The sequence below is a fragment of the Chanodichthys erythropterus genome, chromosome 12, assembly GCF_024489055.1.
Source record: "Chanodichthys erythropterus isolate Z2021 chromosome 12, ASM2448905v1, whole genome shotgun sequence".
In the NCBI taxonomy this organism is placed as follows: domain Eukaryota; kingdom Metazoa; phylum Chordata; class Actinopteri; order Cypriniformes; family Xenocyprididae; genus Chanodichthys; species Chanodichthys erythropterus.
Window position 1 is genome coordinate 57,266,909 of NC_090232.1, and position 24,124 is coordinate 57,291,032.

The 24,124-nt window shown below is 35.2% G+C and overlaps 1 protein-coding gene and 2 long non-coding RNA genes across 10 annotated transcripts in view; 1 reads left to right on the top strand and 2 right to left on the bottom strand.

Annotated features, from left to right (window-relative positions):
- LOC137032197 (uncharacterized) overlaps positions 1–5,674 on the bottom strand; it is a 28,714-nt gene extending 23,040 nt beyond the window's left edge. Inside the window, exons 1-2 of the long non-coding RNA XR_010896666.1 lie at positions 2,298–5,674; positions 831–1,645 (exon numbers count right to left, since the gene is read on the bottom strand). This is a non-coding gene — a long non-coding RNA (uncharacterized lncRNA). The remainder of the gene's footprint in view (positions 1–830; positions 1,646–2,297) is intronic.
- Positions 1–24,124, top strand: part of LOC137032195 (MSL complex subunit 3-like) — a 435,464-nt gene that overhangs the window by 27,973 nt on the left and 383,367 nt on the right. The gene's annotated exons all lie outside the window — the stretch shown is intronic.
- LOC137032196 (uncharacterized) lies at positions 6,859–24,083 on the bottom strand. Of its 2 annotated transcripts, none has more exons than XR_010896665.1 (3): positions 23,956–24,083; positions 22,770–22,934; positions 6,859–9,569 (listed from the first exon to the last, which is right to left on the bottom strand). It is a non-coding gene; the product is annotated as an uncharacterized lncRNA (long non-coding RNA). The 2 variants fall into 2 exon arrangements; XR_010896664.1 differs by lacking the exon at positions 6,859–9,569 and adding an exon at positions 21,220–22,444.

The following is a 24,124-nucleotide window of genomic DNA, read 5'->3' on the forward strand; positions in this document are numbered from 1 at the left end:
GCCTGACAAAGTTTGATGTTTTCGCCATGAAACAGGAAGTTGTTGTAACTCTGACAAACAATGGCCGATCTGCCCCAAACTTCACATGTTTTATTAGAGTCCTGGCCTGAAGACATCTTCATAACAATATTTGGTTACAGTCATAGCGCCACCTGTAGGCAACAGGAAATTACATTTTACACTGTGATTAACTCCTCCTAAAGATTTAATCAGATCAATGTCATTTTTGGTCAGCCTAATTTAAAGGCCTTTGTGACGTTAAATTGCGAAGATCTAGAGTTTTCACTGAAGGGCGTGTCCGTGGCGGCATGACAAAGTCTGATGTTTCGCCATGAAAAAGGAAGCTGTTTTAACTCTAATAAAACGTGAAGTTTGGGGCAGATCAGACATTGTTTGTCAGAGTCCTGGCCTGAGTACATCTTCATAACAATATTCAGTTACAATCATAGCGCCACCTGCAGTCAACAGGAAATTACATGTTTTACACTGTGATTAACTCCTCCATAGAGATTTAATCAGATCAAAATCAGATGTCATCAGTCTGATCTTAAGACCTTAGCAATGATAAATATCAAAGATCTTGAGTTTTCGTTGAAGGGCGTGTCCGTGGTGGACTGACAAAGTCTGATGTTTCGCCATGAAAGAGGAAGCTGTTGTAACTCGGGCATACTATGTCTGATCTGCCCCAAACTTCACATGAGTGATAAAAGTCCTGGCCTAAAGACATCTATATGACAATATTCAGTTAGCTATAGCACCACCTGTTGGCAGCAGAAAGTGTGGCACTTTTACATGATTTTGCCTTAATTCTCCTGTATTTACTCGCTTACATGCATGTTGCCCACTGTTTGCTGTTTTCCTGAGGCCAACGGGTGGTGGTGAGCCCGGGTGCGAGGGCCCTTTCATCCCTGCTTGCAGCTTTAATTTGTCATCTGGAATCGTGTAGAGTCCTTTGAAGCTGCACTGAAACTGACATTTGGACCTTCAACCGGTTGAACCCCAGTGAAGTCCACTATATCGAGAAAAAACCTGGAATGTTTTCCTCAAAAACCTTAATTTTTTTTCGACTGAAGAAAGAAAGACATGAACATATTGGATGACATGGGGGTGAGAGTAAATTTTCAGGAAATTTTCATTCAGAAGTGAACTAATCCTTAACTAATGAGATTAAAAATAGACATTTATATTTACTGCTAATAGCAGTTCTATTAATACACTGAATACTTACATTTCAAGTCTCACATGTACACTGGGAGAGCATGAAGAGCTTGTTTCCTATTGACATGTAAACATGAAAATTAACATGTTAAACAAGCAAGCCAACTTTATTTTATATACACTGAAGACAGTGATGGAGGTATTTAGTGTGGACGAATCTGCCGGTGGGCAGATCATAAACATTCAATGTCGAACATCATCTCTGAAATCTTGCTGGCATGTATCGCTTTCTTTGATACAGTGAAACTCAGCACAAACCTAGAAAATCACACATAAGTAAGTATATAACCAACAATGGATTTGGAAAAGAGAAAGACTAGTCTGTGTCCTTTTATCTGAGGAGACATCATACAACTTGCACTTCAAATCAACAAAAGTTACCTTAAGTGTTGAGGCTCACTCTTTAGTATTCAGCATCCAGTTCAGCCTGCAATTAAAGAATGTTTGTAACTTTACTACAAGTTTATAGATTTGTTTTGTAAACTTAATATCGAATATATTGCTAAATTCACATCTGTGTATTAGCGTTAACCTAATCTTGGATGGAGTTAGTGTTAGCGGCTAGTTTTTGCATGTAGAAATAATACATAGACCAAAAAAAATCACATTTAGCAGGGTAGCATTTCCCCAAAAGCATTGTTAGTCTAAGTAAGTAGAGGCATTTGCCACCTATGGTCTCAACGATTGACTTAGCCCACAGTGCTTTTGGGAAACGCAGCCCTAAACAGTGCACTTAACAAGAGCAACATTCAAAACGTAGGACTGCGTTTAGTGAAGAAATACCAGCTAACGTTAACATTACTGCCCTGCTTTGACATTAAAAGTACACTATAAGCAATGACGCTAAAATAGCATTCAAAATGCGCATTCAAAAGCACTGGGGAAAGGCCGTGCTGTGTAAAAACATTTACATTTACATTTATTCATTGAACAGCGATTAAAACATTTCTTCTTCATGGTATTCTTACAACATTCAAAAAACAAATAAGAAATGTTCACAATGTTTTCATTCACTTACAAGTTGTTCCATTAAAGGGATAGTTCACCCAAAAATGAAAATGTGATGTTTATCTGCTTACCCCCAGCACATCCAAGATGTAGGTGACTTTTTTTCTTTAGTAGAACACAAATTGTGATTTTTAACTCCAACTGCTGCCGTCTGTCAGTCAAATAATAGAGGTGAATGGGAACTTCTACTATAAGAGTAAATAAAACTTGCTTAGACAAATCCAAATTAAACTCTGTGGCTCGTGACAACACATTGATGTCCTAAGACACAAAACGATCGGTTTGTGCGAGAAACCGAACAGTATTTATTTATATTTTTTTACCTCTAATACACCACTATGTCCAACTGTGTTCAGCATTCCCTTAGTGTGGTCTGATCGCGCTTTGACAACGGCAGTGATGTCTCGCGCATATACTTCAATGAGTGCAAGAACACAAATTGTGATTTTTAACTCCAACTGCTGCCGTCTGTCAGTCAAATAATAGAGGTGAATGGGAACTTCTACTATAAGAGTAAATAAAACTCGCTTAGACAAATCCAAATTAAACTCTGTGGCTCGTGACGAATGCTGAATGCAGTTGGACATAGTGGAATATATATGTTTTAACAATAAATGCTCATCTTGAACTAGCTCTCTTCTTTATTAGAATTCCAGCAGTGTAGACACTGCCAAGTGTATTACTGCCCTCCACAGGTTAAAGTTTGAACTGTCTAATTGTTCTATACTTGCACTATATGACAATTTAGTTCAAACTTAGTTCAAGATGTGCATTTGTGGTTAAAACATACAATTTTAACTTTTTTTTTTGAAAATGAGCGATTGGTTTCTCTAGATAAGACCCTTATTTCTCGTCTGGGATCGCTGTAAACTGTAAATTTGACCTTCAGCCGTTTGAGCTCCATTGAAGTCCACTATAAGGAGACAAATCCTGGAATATTTTCATCAAAAACCTTAAGAAAGACATGAACATCGTGGATGACATGGTGGTGAGTAAATTATCAGGAAATTTTAATTTGAAAGTGCACTAATCCTTTAACACTAGAACTACCAAGGCAGTCATTTTGACCGTTTTAAAGATTTGCAATGTAATAACTTTGTTGAAATAAAACCCATATAACTACAGTTCCATGACTTTTCTTAAATTAATGTAAATTTTATTTTAACATTGTTATTTTATTAAAATTTCAAAACACAAAAGAGTTCTGAGTATTTCTACCTTGAATGGCCATAGCGGTCAATTTGACCGCACATATTGCAGGCGTATCTCCTCAGCGCTTTTTCCCGCGGTTAAAGATGTGCGTAGCTGTTGCCTAGCAACCTTTCTCTGGCAGTTTTGTATGCTTTTGATAAGCTAAAACTTAGCTTTACCGTCAAAATGGCAACAAGAAAGAAAATGACTGTCACTGAGGTTTTATCCTTGCTTGAGAACATTGATGATGCAGAGTCTGATGGAGGAGCAGAGAGCGATGTCTCTTGACAGTTCGTCTGACACTGATTCTGAGGTTCTGAGTCCTAATATAACAGAACTATTTATTCATTCTAGATTTCATTAGAGGCTGCATAAAATTGTTTCCGATTCGTGTGGTCCAAACATTTCCGATAATGCTAAAGCATTGTAAACTCCAAAAGTCAAAATGTATTGAATAAAGACAGATGTAATCATTTCCAAAATTCACAATATGTTTTTATCTAACGAAATATTCTGCTTCATTTTATATTTGTTGACATTTTGACTTTCAAAAACAACATTTTAACTGCGGTGAAAAACTTTGATCTCCAGCTTGCCGGATGCAAATTGCGGAAAGCAAATTGCGGCATGCGCTTTTGTGGGAGGTCTAGTAGCTCTTACACAATAATATCACGAACATATTATATTATGTATGCTTAAATTACCCCACATTTTTCATTAAACATGACCATAGAAGCTTTGAAGTAAATATAACATGAAAAAAATGACATTCACTGCTGTCTGGTATGAACAGTCAAAATGACCGCTATTGGCAGTTCTAGTAGTTATAGAATTCCGGTAGTGCTAGTGTTAAAGGGCACCTATTATGCCCCTTTTTACAACATGTAATATTGGTCTTGGGTGTCCCCAGAATGTATTTGTGAAGTTTCAGCACAAAATACCCCACAGTTAATTTATTATAACCATTTGAAAATGTCATTTTTGGGGCCTGTTTTAAAAAGAGCTGTTTTGGTGTGTACCACCTTAAATATAAATGAGCTGCATATCCCCGCCCTGCCTTTGGATGAGGGCGTAACTTGCATACCTATGGCAATAAACAATGGCTGAGAGTGAAAGACCCGCTGTTTTGTATGGCATTCAGCCGTACATGTTTGAACCGGAATCAGACCCAGATGATGAAGAGACTCCGGCAGAAGAAACACAATTGAGAATGGAGCAGGACGTCTCTGAATGGTTATTTGATACATTTATGTACTTATAGAGTTTTAATCGTGTCCCCTTTGCAATTATGGATGTGCAACACACACACACACACACACACTGTGATAACGTTCGTGCAATTTTTTGAAACCACAAACACAAATACTGTGATAACGTTTGCTAAGTACGTTAGATACACACTATACAAACAAGGTTTAAATTATATACACAGACATTCTACGTTGACGACAACAACTTTAGACGCATTTGTTATTGAATTGGCTGACATCGACTGAAATGACTATTTGCTCAAAAAACATTAAATACACTTACTTCTTCTGGAGGTGACGTTGGATCGCGAACAGTAGGCAACGATCAACACTTGAGGATTAACTTTGAAGTAAGACCTGCTTTGAATTGACCCTTGTTCTCAAAACAGTCCGTCAAAAAATGATTCGCGCAAACATAAACGTATTTTGGAATTTTGAGTGGCGCCTTTCCTTCGTAAATAAAATCCATCCACTGCATTTTCAGTGGCTCTGATGTCGGAAGTAAGTGAAAACTACTATGTTCATTATTACATCCCACAACAGAACACTTATGTTACTTAGGAGACATTACCGGCTGTCGTTGAAACAATGGAGGATGGTTGACAGATCACCGACGGCGGGGTCTATGCCAAAACCAGATTGTCAATCAAACCACGTGGGTGGGGCTTAGCGCAATTCTAAGTCATAGTGAGAGCAATCTTAGAACAGGGCGTTCTGAGACAGTGCTTATGAATTATTGAGATGGTAAAAAAACCACTGGGTGGATTTTTCTCATTCTAGGGTGGTTTTGCTCACACACTGCCAACACACATTTATGGTCAAACACCATGTAAAAATTTTGCATAATAGGTGCCCTTTAAAGTACTTCAGTCTGTGTGCATTGAATTTATTTAATACACGAGTTCCACATTTTGAGTTGAATTACTGAAATGAATTAACTTTTCCATGACATTCTAATTTATTGAGATGCACCTGTATATTATACACACATATACACTACTGTTCAAAAGTTTGGGATCAGTATGTTTTTACAAGATGTTTTGTCTGCTCACCAAGGCTGCATTTATTTAATTAAAAATACTGTAAAAACAGTAAAATTGTAAAATATTATTACAATTTATAATATGTAAATTTATAAAATGTAATTTATTCTTGTGTTGGCAAAGCTGAATTTTCACCATCATTACTCCTGTGTTCAGTGTCACATGATCGTTCAGAAATCCTTCTAATATGCTGATTTGTTGCTCAAGAAACATTTATTGTTTACAATTGTACCCAATATTTGTGTACAATATTTTTTTTCAGGATTCTTTGATGAATAGAAAGTTCAAAATAAGTGTGTACCAAAACACTTGTTGTACCATGAACTGTAGTTTTAAGATGTTTTTTTTTTATTTTTTTATTAGACCTGAAATATGTGAGTTATATTTAATCATACTGCCTTTGTAATTTGACTTAAATTTAATTTTGATAATTTAATATTAAGGCTGTATTTAACTTGCATCCTCTATATAGCATAGCATATAGGCTACAACTAGACATGAAACATCAGACTAAGACTCTTCTCCACTCTTTAAATACATAAAACATTAGCCTTTATAGATATACTGTTTCTTGAGCAAAGATCAGATCTTTATTTTCCTTTGCATTGCAAAGAAGCAGAGATCTCCAAACTTTGTGGTTTAATCTTTGAGGTTTGACTGACAGTTTGAGGATCCAATGAAGTTACTGGATTTTGTCACAAGCTCTTTAAAGTCCCTTTCATTCGTTAAATATTTGTAAAACCCACATACAGTCATAAAGTGTGGAGGTCAACGTCCGCACCTGTCAGAAATCTTGTTACAGTCGGCTCGCTCACACGTAACATTGTGTTTTAATGGTGCATTAAATAACCATAACTTGCTCAATTTTCTATCGATTTTCAAACTGTTTGGTTTGTTACAAACGTCAGAGATGTACTTATGACACTGCATAGTTATAAATATATAATTTTGGACTTCTATATGAAAATAACATTGAACAGAACAGATAAGTGCAATGAATATTCACAAGGTATTTATGTTACTTATTTATCAATATATAGGCTACTAAAACTCAGTGTACAGAATGGCAACATGAGATATATACATACACTTTTATAATATGAATATTACTATTATAAGATAATTTGAATTATTACATGTTTATTTTAACTTCTTCAGGGTTGGGCCATTTACTACGCTGCACAAAAGTCTGGCATCTTCTTCTATAAAGTCAGCAATTTCCTGTATCATAATGTAAGATGTGGATGTAAAACCTCCACAAAGTCTGGTTGTAATGGCCTAATATATTCGACCCACTTGGTCCAGAATTTAATGAACACATTTTTCTGAAGATGGAGATTTTCACCTAATATATAAATCTTCCCAAGTTTTTGTATTAATACTGCCTGAATTGGGGGGACATTCATTATTGAGAGTTCAATATCTTTCCATCTAGCATGATATGTTGGATTACATATGTTAATTAAAGGTTTACACTGGGCTGCATAGAAATAATCCCTAAAATAGGGTAATGCCATAACTCCTTAGTCGGTTGAGAGCTGCAGAGTTTGAATTTAACCCTGGGTTAAATTTAACCCTTGCAAAATAAATCTGAAAATTGTTTAATTCTGACCATTGTTTTGAGGAAATCTCTACAGGGAGTGCTTGAAATAAATAGAGATATTGTGGAAGAATGTTCATCTTTACAGAGTCAATTCTTTGACTGAGGCCAAGGAAGGAAATGTAGTTCCATCTGTGTCACTTTTAATTTTTGTTAAGATTATTAACTAGTTGAACTAGTGGCATTTATAATGTGTTTTGGAGATGTATAATTAAAAATCAAAGTTTGTGTTTTTTGGATATTTAGTTTGTATCCTGCATATCTACCACATTTTTCTAGAAGGTTCATTAATTCAGGAAATTAGTTACTGGGTTTATTTAAATCAAAATATCATCAGCGTATAATCTCAATTTGTGGTCTTCTCCATTTATGCCAATGCCTTTGATGCTTTCATTCTGCCTTATTCACTGCACAAGAGGCTCTATATAAAGTGCAAAAAGTAGAGGTGAAATTGAACACCCATGTCTTGATCCACTCTTAATTATTTTTTACCTGGGCTAATGGTTTATTATATAGCATACGGATGCCCCTAACAAAATTTCCGTGCAGGACCAATCTTTCAGAAGAGCTTTATATATAAAAAAAAAAGCTCACAGAATCTAAAGCCTTCTGTAAGACTGATGCCAGACTGTCTGGACCAAGAGAAGGCTACTCTTTGACAAAACAAAGGAAATTAACATTTGAACTCTCTCTTGCATCGTAATCTACTGAAGTCAATAATATCAGAGTAAGTCAGAATGAAACCAAATGTAACAATTTATTAGTCAGGTAAATGTATCATGCCGATTACATAATCAATTCAAAGATGATCAATACAAAACATCAAATGCTCAGAAATAGAGTAAAAGATTCATACCTGACATTAGAAAAATGCACATTGCTGAGTGTCCTGGACATTCAGCAGTGTGGGCTGATCTGACTACAGAATCACGCCCTGAGCCTCCTGCAACATCTCTTTAAATACTCAGACCAAGACAGGAACTTCTTTCAAATGGAAGCATGGGTTTACAATGGGAATTGGCATTATTCAGGGTCCCAGACTTGGTAGTTTACACCTTTTTGGCGACAGAAATCCATTTGCATGAAAGACCCTGTGAAAGGGGTCACATACCACATAAAGCAAAATATCTCTAAACTCTTAAAGGTGCCAAAGAACATGTTTTTAAAAGATGTAATATAAGTCTAAGGTGTCCCCTGAATGTGTCTGTGAAGTTTCAGCTATTTTGGGGCATCATTATAAATGTGCTGATTCAGGGTGTGCGGCCCCTTTAATTCTCGTGCTCCACACCCCAAGAGCTCGCGCTTGCCTTAAACAACATAAAAAAAAGTTCACACAGCTAATATAACCCTCAAAATGGATCTTTACAAAGTGTTCGTCATGCAGCATGTCTAATCGCATAAGTATAGTATTTATTTGGATGTTTACATTTGATTCTGAATGAGTTTGATTGTGCTCCATGGCTAAAGCTAACATTACACACTGTTGGAGAGATTTATAAAGAATGAAGTTGTGTTTATGAATTATACAGACTGCAAGTGTTTAAAAAATGAAAATGACAGTCTTGTCTCCGTGAATACAGTAAGAAAAGATGGTAACTTTAACCACATTTAACAGTACATTAGCAACATGTTAACAAAACATTTAGAAAGACAATTTACAAACACCACTAAAAATATCCTGATATCATGGATCATGTCAGTTATTATTGCTCCTATTGTTCTTGCTTGCTTACCTAGTCTGATGATTCTGTGCACATCCAGACATTAATACCGGCTGCCCTTGTGTAATGCTTTGAACATGAGCTGGAATATGCAAATATTGAGATTCACCTGTTCTTCTGAGATCTTTTAACCCTCTGGAGTCTGAGGCTGATTTGGGGCCTGGAGAAGTTTTGACATGCTCTGACGTGTGCTTTTTTCAGTTGTTCATAAACATATAAATGACAAAAGTGTCATTACACTGCATTCAGCAAAAACTAGGCTACCATAATATGTGAGGAGCATGTATGTACATGTTTGCGTTTTTGAAATAATGTTTATGCGTGGTTATTGAAAAAACAAAAAACCACTGAAATAAGGCCAAATTTGAGGTATTGGTGATTGTTGACTAGAGTTTTTGCTTCAAAATGATGTAAAAATTATCCTTCCTACTCCTTCATATAAAACAATAGAGAAATTTAAATTTTCTAAAACATCTTTGGTCAAGAAACACAGTATGTGTGGAGGCGTGAATCCTCATGAATAATGGGTGATTCTCACCTGAGAAGACAAAAGAATCGCATTAAGAGCTCTAATGAGCTTTTTCAGACATGTAGGCTGTGAAAAAACCCTCTGTGATCATGATTCAAATCTCATCATGGTGTAAATCAAACATACAGTAAAAACAGCAATACTGTGAAATATTATTACAATTTAAAAAAATGGTATTCTATTATATTAAAATATAATGTATTTCTGTGATGCAAAGTGTCTGAACAATTGTTACCTCTATGGCATTTCATATAGGCTTTTAGCTTAAAAGCATGCACATTTGGGGAAATATTGATTGATTCTCATATCTTTGTCAATTTTCTATACAGAAGAGTAATATTTATTCAGGATTTATTGTCATCACTGTGAGTGCTGGATACTTTGTTTTCAATTCATACTTGCAGCCGGAGGGCACTCTGTACACCTTTAGTCCACAAATGCCTGAGCATTAAAAAAGAATAGGCAATCCAGGAACTAACCGAACTAACAGAGGACAGAGATCGCTAACTATTGCTATTCAAAACACTTTTCAAGACAATAAATACACGATTGAGGCGATGAATGCATGTATTGACTCAGAATTTGCATCTGAATAGCGCTCCCTCCGTGGGCGTGGCCGCATTAGCGGATAATGAGCTGAATCACGGATTTCTGACATGGCTCTCTTTTCATACAGATTACATAAACACAGAATGTTTGTTTTTTCGATTTGACTTACCCAATTTAAAACCTGACATTTCAACGTTTTTTTAGACATAAGTCTAATTTTTTTGTGATTAGTATTCACTAAGTTACATTTCATTTTCTGAGAACTATCAGATTGGACTTCCTTCAGATGTAGACGAGAGATCATGCATCATGTTAGTTTTCTTTATTTTACAAAAAGCACAACATTTTGTTTTTACTCTGAGTGTACACAAATAAAAGAAGATATTCCACAGATTAAAATGGTGTATAACTCTTAATTGTATGTGCAACATTAACGGAGTATTTTGAGTCTCTTTTGCACTGGTAAGAAAAAAAACGTGGTGAAAAACGATACCTCAGAGTGTTAAACAAATTAGATTTATATAAGGAGGAGGAAACAATGGTGTTTGAGACTCACTGTATGTCATTTCTGTGTACTGAACTCTTGTTATTCAACTATGCTGAGGTAAATTAAATTTTTGAATCTAGGGCACCTTTAATACCTTATTACCTTCGTGTTTACTTCTGTGGGAATGGGACCTTTGTATCAGTTGCATTAAGACATTTAAAATGATACCAAACATGTATAGCATTGTGTGATAATTGTTCACATTAAAACCATATAGTTTTTGGGTGAATTTCAGGCCATCTCTGCATATAGAGAGAAGAGATGGGGAATGTCAATTGGCCCCAAACGGTTGAAGGTCAAAATTACAGTTTCAGTGCAGCTTCAAAGTGTTTTAAACAAAACCAGACGATGAATTAGGGTCTTATCTAGTGAAACGATTGGTCATTTTCTAAAAAAATAAATAAATAAATTTATATGCTTTATATAAATAAACGATCACCTTGCAAGTGCTTCCACTTTCGTATACTTCAAAAAGCTTACACTGTATGTCCTACGCCTTCCCTATTCTACTTAAGGAAAAAACGGAACTGGCGCCGCGTTCGTTCCATAAGTTGAATAGGAAAGGCATAGGACATACAGCGTAAGCTTTTTGAAGAATACGAAAGTGTGTTCTGGCGGAAACACTTTTAATTTATTGTTAAATTCACAGAAAATCTGGTGACCAGTTCAAATAAACAGAATATAAAGCAGACAAATCATTAAATTTACATGCTCATGTACCTGTCTCATTCATCGTGAATCCAAATGTTTCCATTGTTGTGATATAATATTTATTAAGATAACATATTAAGGCAGGATTAGGCCTTAGTTCAGTTAGCATATTTAAGTAGCTTTTATAAACATGCTTTTTTTCAGGTGAATGCTTTTTTTTTTTAGAAAAATCCACCCACTCCTTTTTTTTAAAAATCCCCATTAAACCAAAACGGTCTCATTAGACATGCAGTTTTTGAAGATAATGCACCTCAAAATATACCTTAATTACTTTATGTCTGTGCAAATCATTTTACTCAAGACTGCTTTGTGAATGAGGATCAATGTAAAGGGACTACAAAACAAAGGTTTTGCTAAAAAGTTGTTACTCAAGGATGGATTAGTACCAACTTGTTTGTGATACACCTTATAGTCTCGGGAGCGATACTTTCACGGCAGCAATGAAGGGGAGAGCATGCACTTTATTACAGTTCATCGGAGTTCCAACTGGTGATCATAACAGCATCATAACTCCTGTTTTCCATTGACAAGCTCCCTCTGTTGTTCTGGCTGAAAGGATAATATAGTAAGATGGGCGACATTGCTCAAACCTCCACAGATCACATAGCTTTGGAAAATTTAAAGGTGCCGTAGAACGTCTTTTCAATACCTTAGATGTAATATAAGTCTAAGGTGTCCCCTGAATGTGTCTGTGAAGTTTCAGCTCAAAATACCCCCTAGATTTTTTTTTTTTTTTTATAATTTTTTTAACTGCCTATTTTGGGGCATCATTAACACTCTGAAGTCTGACGATACCACCGTGGTTTTTTTCTCATCAGTGTGAAAGAGACTCAAAATACTCTGTCAATGTTGCACATACAATTAAGAGTTATACACCATTTTAATCTGTGGAATATCTTCTTTCATTTGTGTACACTCAGACTAAAAACAAAATGTTGTGCTTTTTGTAAAATAAAGAAAACTAACATGATGCGTGATCTCTCGTCTCCCTCTGAACGAACTCCAATCTGATAGTTCTCAGAAAATGAACTGTAACTTAGTGAATACTAATGACAAAAAAATTACACTTATGTCTAAAAAAACGTTAAGATGTCAGGTTTTAAATCATGTAAGTCAGATCGAAAACAAACCCTCTGTGTTTATGTAATCTGTATGAAAAGAGAGCCATGTCAGAAATCCGTGATTCAGCTCATTATCCGATAATGCGGCCTTGCCCACGGAGCGAACGCTATTCAGACGCAAATTCAGTCAATACATGCATTTGTTATCTCAATCGTGTATTTATTGTCTTCAAAAGTGTTTATAATAGCCATATTTAGCGATCTCTTGCCTCTGTTAGTTCCTTGATTGTCACATGATATGCCTCTTCTTTTACTGAGGCATTTGTGGACAAAAGGGGCAGAGCGCCCTCCGGCTCAAGGATGAATTGAAAACACAGCATCCAGCGCTCATTATGATAACAATAAATATAGAATAATAAATATTACTCCTCTGTATAGAAAATTGATATAAACATATGAGAATCCATCAATATTTCTCCAAATGTGTATGTTTTTAAGCATATTAAGAAATTATGGTCAATATAAGATTTTAAGAGTCAAAATGTGAAGCTTGAGTCTTAGATCTTTTTAATGATGTATAGTTTGTCAACTGCACATCAACATTTAGGCTCTATAATATAACAAATATAGTAGCCTATATAAAATGCCCTAGAGGTAGGAATGTTCAGACGCTTGCATCACAGAAATACATTATATTTTAAAGTATATTAAAATAGAAAACCATTATTTGGTTAGAGACTTGAGACTTCTTTTAAAAACATTATAATGGCAATGTGTTCAATGTTTTGACTGGTAGTGTAATTTAACATAGGCCTATACAAAATTTTCTTCATATCATGTGCAATAATACGTGCATGCATGAGATCACACATCATGTTTTTTTTTTTTGTCCTGAGTGGACTTTAATCCTGTTATCAGCATGATCAGAGAGGGTTTTTTCACAGCCTACCTGACTGAAAGGCCTCATTAATATGCAAGTCATTTCAGGTCATTATTATTCAATTCTTTTGTCTTCTCAGGTGAGAATCACCCATTATACATGAGGATTCACGCCCCCCACGCATACTGTGTTTCTTGACCAACAGTGTCGTAGAAAATTTAAATCTCTCTATTGTTTTATATTAAGGAGTAGGAAGGATAATTTTTACATAATTCTGAAGCAGAAACTCTAGTCTACAACCCCCAATACACAGAAGCTGTGTGAACACACATATAAAATTATTTTTTTTTTAACCTGTGATTTTAAGTTTTTTGTTTTTTTTCAATAAGCACGCATAAACAAAAATACAAAATGTACATACATATTTCTCACATATTATTGTAGCCTATTTTGTGCTGAATACAGTGTAATGACACTTTTTCCATTAATATGTTTATGAACAACTGAAAAAAGAACAAATGTCAGGACATGTCAAAACTTCTCCAGGGCCCCAAATCAGCCTCAGACTCCAGAGGGTTAACTATGCGCCGATTCAGGCTGTGCGGCCCCTTTAAATCTCTCGCTCCCTAACATGGGCTGGCATATGCAAATATTGGGGGCATACATATTAATGATGTTATGTTGAGATTCACCTGTTTTCCGGAGGTCTTTTAAACAAATGAGATTTACATAAGAAGGAGGAAGCAATGGAGTTTGAAACTCAATATATGTCTTTTCCATGTACTGAACTCTTGTTATTCAACTATGCCAAGGTAAAATCAATTTTTGATTCTAGGGTTTCTTTCTTTTCACATTATTATATTTAATACATATTTTTAATGTCTGTGAAAAGAAAGAAGCTTTTAAAGGTGCCCTAGAATCAAAAATTGAATTTACCTTGGCATAGTTGAATAACAAGAGTTCATTACATGGAAAAGACATACATTGAGTTTCAAACTCCATTGCTGTGTATGCAATGTTTAATAGGGAGCCAATGCAGTGTTGACAGAACCAGGCTAATATAGTCATTGTGATGGAATTTTTTAATTAATCATAACTAATATTTATTTTTTCCTTGCAGGGATAACATTTATATGCTTTAGAAACCTAAATGTTCTCAAACCTTGGGCCTAAGTCAGTATGTGTCTGAATCATGTCTAAATATAAGAAAAGGGGAAATTAAACTTAGGGACAGCTAGACAACCATCTAAATATAACAGCCCCATCATATTGAGTAATCAACGAACTAATAAATGCATGATTTGGGCAGATCTTGCTTTACCTAGTAACAGAAGGGTTTGACATATTAAGAACCTATCATATTGTAGAATGATTTGTCATGTTCATATCCTATAAAGTGTTGTATTCTTCTTGCTGGTGGGATTCTCTGTGATTAAAGCATATTCTAGGGCATAGTCTGGAGCAGTGTTGTCACGATACCAAAATTTTGACTTCGATACGATACCTAACTTAAATATCACGATACCGATACTTAAACGATACTACTGCAAAATCCTAAAACAGCAGGAAAAGTAAATGAATAACATATAACAGAACTTCTTTCTTCACCAGTGTGCAGGCTGATAATTCTGGATTTGAGCTTCATTGCCGTGAAGTTAGGGTTAGATTTAATATAATTTTTAATGTTTATTGTTTTCATGCTCAATAAAATTTGTAAATTATTTGCTGTTTCTTTATACATGTAGGTATTTTTGACAGTAAGATTATTGTAAAAATTAGATTACTGTAAATACTTAGTTATTAAACTAAGCATACTTAGCAATGTTATTAAAGCATAAATTGATTTAAAATAACTGTATATACCCTTCACATATTTATGTATTTTTAAATTAATTTTATTTTTACAACCAGATACCACTTATATCACTTATAAACTTAGACTCAATAATACACCTCAGGTCTGCTTGCACGAGTAAAATAAATAAATAACACTCATTTAATGTTTGAGAGCATAAACGTAATGCTGGTATCACATTCACTAACCTGTCGCTCTTAAAATTCTTTGTACAAATAGGGATGTTTGGCGGCAAGATGCTTTTGACTCCCTTTGCTTCCGTTATTTTGTAACATCTTTTGCAGATGGGCTTTGTGGTGTCCGTGGGCTTGCCCTGTCTGTCGGCAATGTAAGCAAAATAATGCCATATTTCGCTTTGTGCATCTGCTTTCTCAACAATTTGTGGACGGTCTGCAAGAGCACTTGTATTTGCAACCATACCTCTCGTTTCGTCACCATAAAAGCCGTTGCGCAGTTGAGAGGAATAAACACGCACTCAATTTGCCTTAGAAGCAGCGCGCTGCACGCACAGTGCCCCTGCTGTCGCACTTTAGGAAATACAGTTGGCACTCAAAAGTACCGGTACTAATAAAATGAAGAACCGAACCGTTTTTAAAAGCAGGGTATCGCAATACCTTTCTAGTACCGGTATATCGTGCAGCACTAATCTGAAGTCTGTTTGGTTTTTAGGCTGCGCAGCAGACTAGACACTAGAGAATATTACTTCTATACTCAAGTGATGATGTTTAGTGGAGCACTAAAGATCTTATTACCAGGTGATAGTGCTCAAACAGGCCGAGACGTTGGTCGACTCGAACAGACATTGAAGTGGGCTTAGTAGAGTATAAACTTATTCATAGGTGTTTGGGTAACCAGGTAAACTTAAGTCAGGTGCACAGGGGAAAATCAACCACAGTCTTTAAAGGGAACCCCTGGTATTAACACTTTATAGCTTAATATAACATAAATTATGTCTCTTACTGAAATATGTAGTAGAAAACCCTTGAATGATTTATGTCATTAAAAAAAAAAAAAAAAATCCATGTAATATTTGGACCAATTTGGACAATGGCGGGCACCATTTTTCTTAGCTGCACAGTGCGTTCTATATCGATGATGTCAAATGGTTGTACTCGGTGAGCTGCTGATGCTGCTATGTTGCTATTTTTACGGCAACACAACTCTGTTGTGACTCTCACAACACTATAATATACGATGCCACGTTGTGCAGCTTTTTGTTGTAATTTTCAGTCGATGGGCAACAAGAAAAGCGCTGCAATTCTTCACTGCTTTACTAGCGATAAGAATAGGAGAAAAGAATGGGAAGTTGTGAAGAATGTGAATGAATAAAAGTTCCTAAAGAACCGCGTCTTTGTTGACTTCACTTTAACCCTGATGCCCTTGGTTTTTAGTAGACCACAGCTACTGAAAGAGCTAACATTTACTGATGGATTTAAGTGTATGCTTTAACCAAATGCCACACCTGTCGTGGAGACTAACGAGGACAGCCCATAACATCTCAGACTGCCTTAAAGCTTGTGTGTGCTGTGATGCTCGAGATATCTGTAATGGCGTAAAACAGCAGCATCTTCTCAGCACGTCATCAACGTAGAACACACTGTACAGCTAAACAAAATGGCGCCCCCCCCATTGTCCAAATCGGTCCAAATATTAAATAAATACAAAGTTCTGCCATGAAACTCTAATGGGCAGGCTAATAACAGCTGCAGCGTAGCAGATCTATTCCGCAAGACCAAATATAATCACATTGTCATACTCATTACCATGCCAAACACTCAACAATGCCATACAAGTGTTAATACCAGGGGTTCCCTTTAAAATTCAAACGCATTGTTTTCCACCATTCAGTGCCTGTCCGCGGCACCCATTTATGACTCAGGAAGTTGTTCAAAATCCTGCCGCGCCATTTACATTGTTCTACATTAAATTTATTTTTTTCTCCACCCGTTTTTGTCTGACCTTGCTGACCCAATGAGCATTTCACTGGCCAATGGTAATGCCTTAATTGTAGTTTCTAGAATTTCATTAATATTGCATCTGATGGAACAGCAGAAATGCTGTGGTTACCCTGGTAACCCCTGTAAACAAAGCAGCTGCTAGGCTACTACAATATAAACAGCCATTCAGATTTTTGTATTTACTATTGTGTTCATCACAGCACCAAATTCTTAAAGATGTAAATCTATTTATTTTCAAACTTAATCATTTTTTATATTTTAATCTGGACTACAACATGCCCCAGATATTGTTTTAATGTTTTTTTGTTCAGTCACACTTTACAATAAGGCTCCATTATTTAACATTAGTTAATTCATTAGTTAACATAAACTGACAATTAAAAATACTTCTGAAGCATTTATTAATCTTAATTTCAACATTTAATAACTCATTAGAATCAAAAGTTGTAACTGTATTATTTAATGGACCTCACCTAAAATGAAAAATTGTATTTTTAAACTAACTTTAACAAAGAATAATAACTTCTGTAAAAAAATAGCTATTGCTCATTGTTGTTAGTTAATGCATTAACGCTATTGAGATCTTATTGTAAAGTGATACCTATTGTTCTTTATAATTTAAAAATAAAAAATATAATTTTCCACTTTAATCTGTTTGAAACATTTGTTGACTTTATCTTTTTTTTTGTATTACTTTTATTGTATTTATATGTTCAGTTATTTTTGTTAAAAGAAAAAAAAAGTTATATTACAAACTTTTTTGCAACTTATTTAAATATCGTGATAACACCGTATACCGTGATAAAAGCTTCAGCAATTATCGAAACATGAAATTTTTCGAAACATGAAATATTTGATACCGTCTAATTGCATCCTCCTCATCGGTTTTTAATAATTTTTGACTTTTCAGTCTGAGACTGAGTTAAATCTTTTTTTTTTTTTTTTTTTTTTTTGGCTCATTTTATCTGTAAAAGAAAATGTACCTAATAATTATGCACACCTGAATATAAGGCGTTTTTCATTTCCAGTCTTTTTGAACAATTATCACTTCTAAATGATTAAATACAAACTTAATAGTAGTTTTAAGATTAATTGGTAAGAAGTGCCTGGGAAAAAAAATAATAATCAGAAAATCAAGGTGCCTAATAATTCTGCACGCACTGTAGATGGCACGATTGAAGAATCACAGTACTGTCTGCAGGGTGCCGTGTAGAAATATTAATAAATGATGCATGGTTCTGCACTAAGTATGGACAATTTTGTTTCCTCATAGTTTCCTCAAAAATATGAAGCAGCACAGCCATTTTCACCATTGATAATACACCGGTAATCAGAAATGTTTACTTAGCAGCAAATCAGCATATTAGAATATTTCTGAAGGATTGTGTGACGCAGAAAACTGGAGATACAAAGATGATCGTATAAGAGCAAATAATTTGTAACACTTAAAAAAAAAAAAAAAAAAAAAAAAATATTTATAAACTTTTTCAAACAATTGCTTCATACAATTAAAATGACAACTTTTTCACCCATAATGATCCTTTCTGCCAAAATAATTGAACATACATAAAATATTAAGACAACAATGACAATAGTAATAATAATAATAAATAAAATAGAAAAAAATACAAAATGGTAAATAATACTTAATTGAATTACTGAATTTATTTACATAGAGATCTCTTATAGGAGTGTGTGTATATATACATACATATATCATACATACAGTGCCCTCCACAATTATTGGCACCCTTAGTAAATATGAGCAAAGGTGGATGTGAAAATAAATCTGCATTGTTTATCCTTTTGATCTTTCATTCAAAAAATTCACAAAATTCTAACCTTTCATTGAAGGAAAACAGTTTAAAGTGGGGGGAAACTCACATTATGAAATAAATTTTCTCCAATACATGTTGGCCACAATTATTGGCACCCCTAGAAATTCTTATGAGTAAAATATCTCTGAAGTATATTCTCATTCATATTTACATTTTTTTTTTAGCACACCAGGGTGACTAGGAGCATGAAATTGTCCAGCCATGACATGAGGAAACACAAATGCCAAATTCCCGTAATAATTCATCGCAATGAGTAAAACCAAAGAATATAGTACTGATGTGCAACAAAAGATGATTGGGCTTCACAAAATAGAAAGTGGCTGTAAGAAAATACCTAAAACATTAAAAATCCCTATTTCCACTATCAGGGCAATAATTAAGAAGTTCCAATCAACTAACATGTTACAAATCTGCCTGGAAGAGGACGTGTCTCTAAATCGTCCTAATGTGAAGTGAGGAGGAAAGTTTGAGTGGACAAAGACTCTGCAAGGATCACAGCTGGAAAATTTGCAGAGATTAGTTGAGTCTTGAGTCTCAGAAAGCCTAAAAGAATTATCAAACAGCACCTACATCCTCACAAGATGTTCGGGAGGGTTTCAAGAAAAATCCTCTGCTCTCATCCAGAAACAATCTCCAGCATATTCAGTTGTCAGACAAGACTGTAACTTCAAACGGGACTGGCTTCTATGGTCAGATGAAACTAAAAAAGAGCTTTTTGAAAGCAAACCCACCAGATGGGTTTGGTGCACACATGGATAAAAAGTACCCCGTGCCCACAGTTAAATATACTGCTGGATCTTTAATGTTGTGGGCCTATTTTTCTGCTGGAGGTCCTGGACATCTTGTTCAGATTCATGGTATGTTGGATTCTATCAAATACCAAAAGATAAAAAATCCAAACCTTCCAAACACTTCTGCTAAAAATCCAATAATGGGCTGTGGTTGGATCTTCCATCAGGACAATGATCCAAAACAAACATCAAATCCAACACAAAAATGGGTCACTGAGCACAAAATGAAGCTTCTGCCATGGCCATCTCAGACCTCTGACCTGAACCCTAAAGAAAATGAGTGGAGTGTACTGAAGAGAAGTACCAGCATGGAACTGGAATCTGAAGGATCTGGAGAGATTCTGCATGAAGGAATGATCTCTGATCTCTTGTCAGGTGTTCTCCAAACTCATCAGGCATTATAGGTGAAGACTCAGAGCTGTTATCTTGGCAAAAGGAGGTTGCAAAAAGTTTTGAATAAAAGGGTGCCGATAATTGTGGCCAACGTGTTTTGGAGAAAAACATTTATTTCATAATGTAAGTTTCCCCCCACTTTCAATTATTTTCCTTAAATGAAAGGTTATAATTTTGTGAATTTTTTTGAATGAAAGATCAAAAGGATAAACAATGCAGATTTATTTTCACAGCTGCTTTTGCTCATAATTACTAAGGGTGCCAATAATTGTGGATGGCACTGTACGTGTGTGTGTGTATGTGTGTGTATGTGTGTGTGTGTATATATACAGTGGGTACGGAAAGTATTCGGACCCCCTTAAATTTTTCACTCTTTGTTATATTGCAGCCATTTGCTAAAATCATTTTATCAAGTTCCTTTTTTTTCCTCATTAATGTACACACAGCACCCCATATTGACAGAAAAACACAGAATTGTTGACATTTTTGCAGATTTATTAAAAAAGAAAAACTGAAATATCACATGATCCTAAGTATTCAGACCCTTTGCTCAGTGTTTAGTAGAAGCACCCTTTTGATTTAATACAGCCATGAGTCTTTTTGGGAAAATGCAGAATTTTTTTTGTAACCTTGGCCAGATCTGTGCCTTGCCACAATTCTGTCTCTGAGCTCTTCAGGCAGTTCCTTTGACCTCATGATTCTCATTTGCTCTGACATACACTGTGAGCTGTAAGGTCTTATATAGACAGGTGTGTGGCTTTGATAATCAAGTCCAATCAAACACAGCTGGACTCAAATGAAGGTGTAGAACCATCTCAATGATGATCAGAAGAAATGGACAGCACCTGAGTTAAATATATGAGTATCACAGCAAAGGGTCTGAATACTTAGGACGATGTGATATTTCAGTTTTTCTTTTTTAATAAATCTGCAAAAGTGTCAACAATTCTGTGTTTTTCTGTCAATATGGGGTGCTGTGTGTATGTTAATGAGGAAAAAAAAGGAACTTAAATGATTTTAGCAAATGGCTGCAATATAACAAAGAGTGAAAAATTTAAGGGGGTCTGAATACTTTCCGTACCCACTGTATATATACATAGATGATGAAACGTCTTCCTGCAAGACTTTCGGTAGACACAAAATCAAACTCCAGGTCATTTGCATACAATTCATATAATGCATGTCAATGGCAACACAATCTATGAGAGTAAAAAAAAATCATGCACAAACAAATGCAAATTAAACCCTGAGGCTCATGACAACACATTGATGTCCTAAGACATGAACCGATCGCTTTGTCCGAGAATCCGAACAGTATTTATATAATTTTTTACCTCTAATACACCACTTTGTCCAACTGCCTTGCACACAGCATCCGGTGCATGAGGTGTGCATGCCTCTGGCGTAGTTCACAAAGGATAAGTCCACTTTAAAATAAAATTTTCCTGATAATTTACCCCCATGTCGTCCAAGATGTTCATGTCTTTCTTTCCTCAGTCGAAAAGAAGTTAAGGTTTTTGATGAAAACATTCCAGGATTATTCTCTTTATAGTGGACTTCAATGGTCTCTCCAAACGGTTGAAGGTCAAAATTAGAGTTTCGGTGCAGCTTCAATGAGCTCTAAATGATACCAGAAGAGGAATAAGGGTCTTATCTAGTGAAACGATCGGTCATTTTCTACAAAAATACAAATGAATATGCTTTATAAACACAAATGATCACCTTGCACATGTTTCCACTTTCCGTATTCTTCAAAACACTGAGACACAAAACTTGCAGGATTCATATTTAAACAATCTTTTTGTGGTTTAATGTTCACAGACACTATATCGCGATTAGAATAAAGAACTTAACCCTCTGGAGTCTGAGGATGATTTGGGGCCTGGAGAAGTTTTGACATGCCCTGACATTTGTGCTTTTTTCAGTTGTTCATAAACATATTGATGGAAAAAAGTGTCATTACACTGTATTCAGCACAAACTAGGCTACAATAATATGTGAGGAACATGTATGTACATGTTTGTGTTTTTGAAGGAATAACATTTATGCGTGGTTATTGAAAAAACAAAAAACTTAAGTCACTGAAATAAGGCCAAAAAAAGTAGTAAATCTGTGTTCACAAGACTTTTGGGTATTGGAGGTTATAGACTAGAGTTTTTGCTTCAGAATTATGTAAAAATTATGCTGCCTACTCCTTCATATAAAACAATATATTGATTTAGTTTTTGTAAGACACTTTTTGCCAAGAAACACAGTATGCGTGGAGGCGTGAATCACCACTGAATAATGGCCCATTCTCACCTGAGAAGACAAAAGAATTGCATAGTAATGAGCTGAAATGACTTGCATATTAATGAGGCATTTCAGTCAGGTAGGCTGTGAAAAAAAAAAACCTTATGTGATGTCTCAAGCTCATCATGATATAAGACAGAAAAATATTATTACAATATAAAGTAATGGTTTTATATTATACTTTTAAATATAATGTATTTCTGTGATGCAAAGAGTCTGAATATAGGCTTTTAGTTTAAAAGCATGCACATTTGGAGAAATATTGGATTCTCATATGCTTATGTCAATTTTCTATACAGAGGAGTTATATTTATTTAATATTCATTGTCATTACTATGAGCGCTGGTGTTTTCAGTTCATCCTTGAAGTCGGAGGCCGCTCTCTGTGCATTTTTAGTCCACAAATTCATCTAAAAGAAGAGGCTATTCCATGAATGGAGTTTCCAATTCATACTGCAGCCGGAGGGCGCTGAAGAAACAAAAACTCATCTAAAATTCATCTATAGAAGAAAAGAAAACCGGAATTAACTGCATGTCTTCTAGAGCTCGCCAACCATGACTTTTACATCCAGATAAACACTTTTCAAGACCATAAATACACGATTGAGACGATGAATGCATGTATTGCCAATTTGCGTCTGAACAGCGCTCGCTCGGCGGGCATGGCCGCATTACCGGATAATGAGCTGAATCACGGACTTCTGACATGGCTCTCTTTTCATACAGATTACATAAACACAGAAGGTTTGTTTTCGATTTGACTTACATGATTTAAAACCTGACATTTCAATGTTTTTTTTAGACATAAGTCTAATTTTTTTTGTCATTAGTATTCACTAAGTTACAGTTCATTTTCTGAGAACTATCAGATTGGACTTCGTTCAGAGGGAGAGGAGAAATCACGCATCATGTTAGTTTTCTTTATTTTACAAAAAGCACAATGAAAAAACTACTGTTCGCTCTTTTTTTGGTTCGGAGTAATTGAACGACCACAGGATGTCCGGTTAGAACATAACGTCTCACACCAGGGTACTTGTAGATGATTTATTGTGTGTGTGGTTCTGTAAACATAAACAATATATAAAATATAAATAAACAATCACAGATCTATAAACGGTACTAGATCTATAAGTGAGTACTTGAATACTGGTTATAAAGATAATCAGGGTATTAGAAAACTAGACAAAGTTAATTATATAATTACACAAATACAAACTCTATACAAATGATTATAATACTGTACTGCGTGCCCAGCGCATGTAGTGTTAACAGCGCATGCGTCTGACTCACTAAATAGACATGCCTGTACATGTTCCCTGAAACACGTTTTAATCCTACACTATATAATACAGATATAACATTAAATACTGTCCAGATAAATAACACGGGAGGATCATGTAAAATTTACGTGATAATATAAAGTGCAAACATATTTAACAATGTAAACATTTAGGCGGAATGCCGCGATGGCGATCTTTAATCTCTCTCATGAACGTATTTTAACTATGCAAATGTACTTACAATTAGTTGCACGCACACACATAATCCTCAAAATCTTTGGATTGCAACACTTCTGACGAATCTAACTATTATTTACAGTAATCAAGCACCTCTACGCAGTATCTCTCCATATCATCTTGTTTTCCAACTCCCCGGAAAGTTTTGGAACAGTCCCAGTCACGGACAGAGG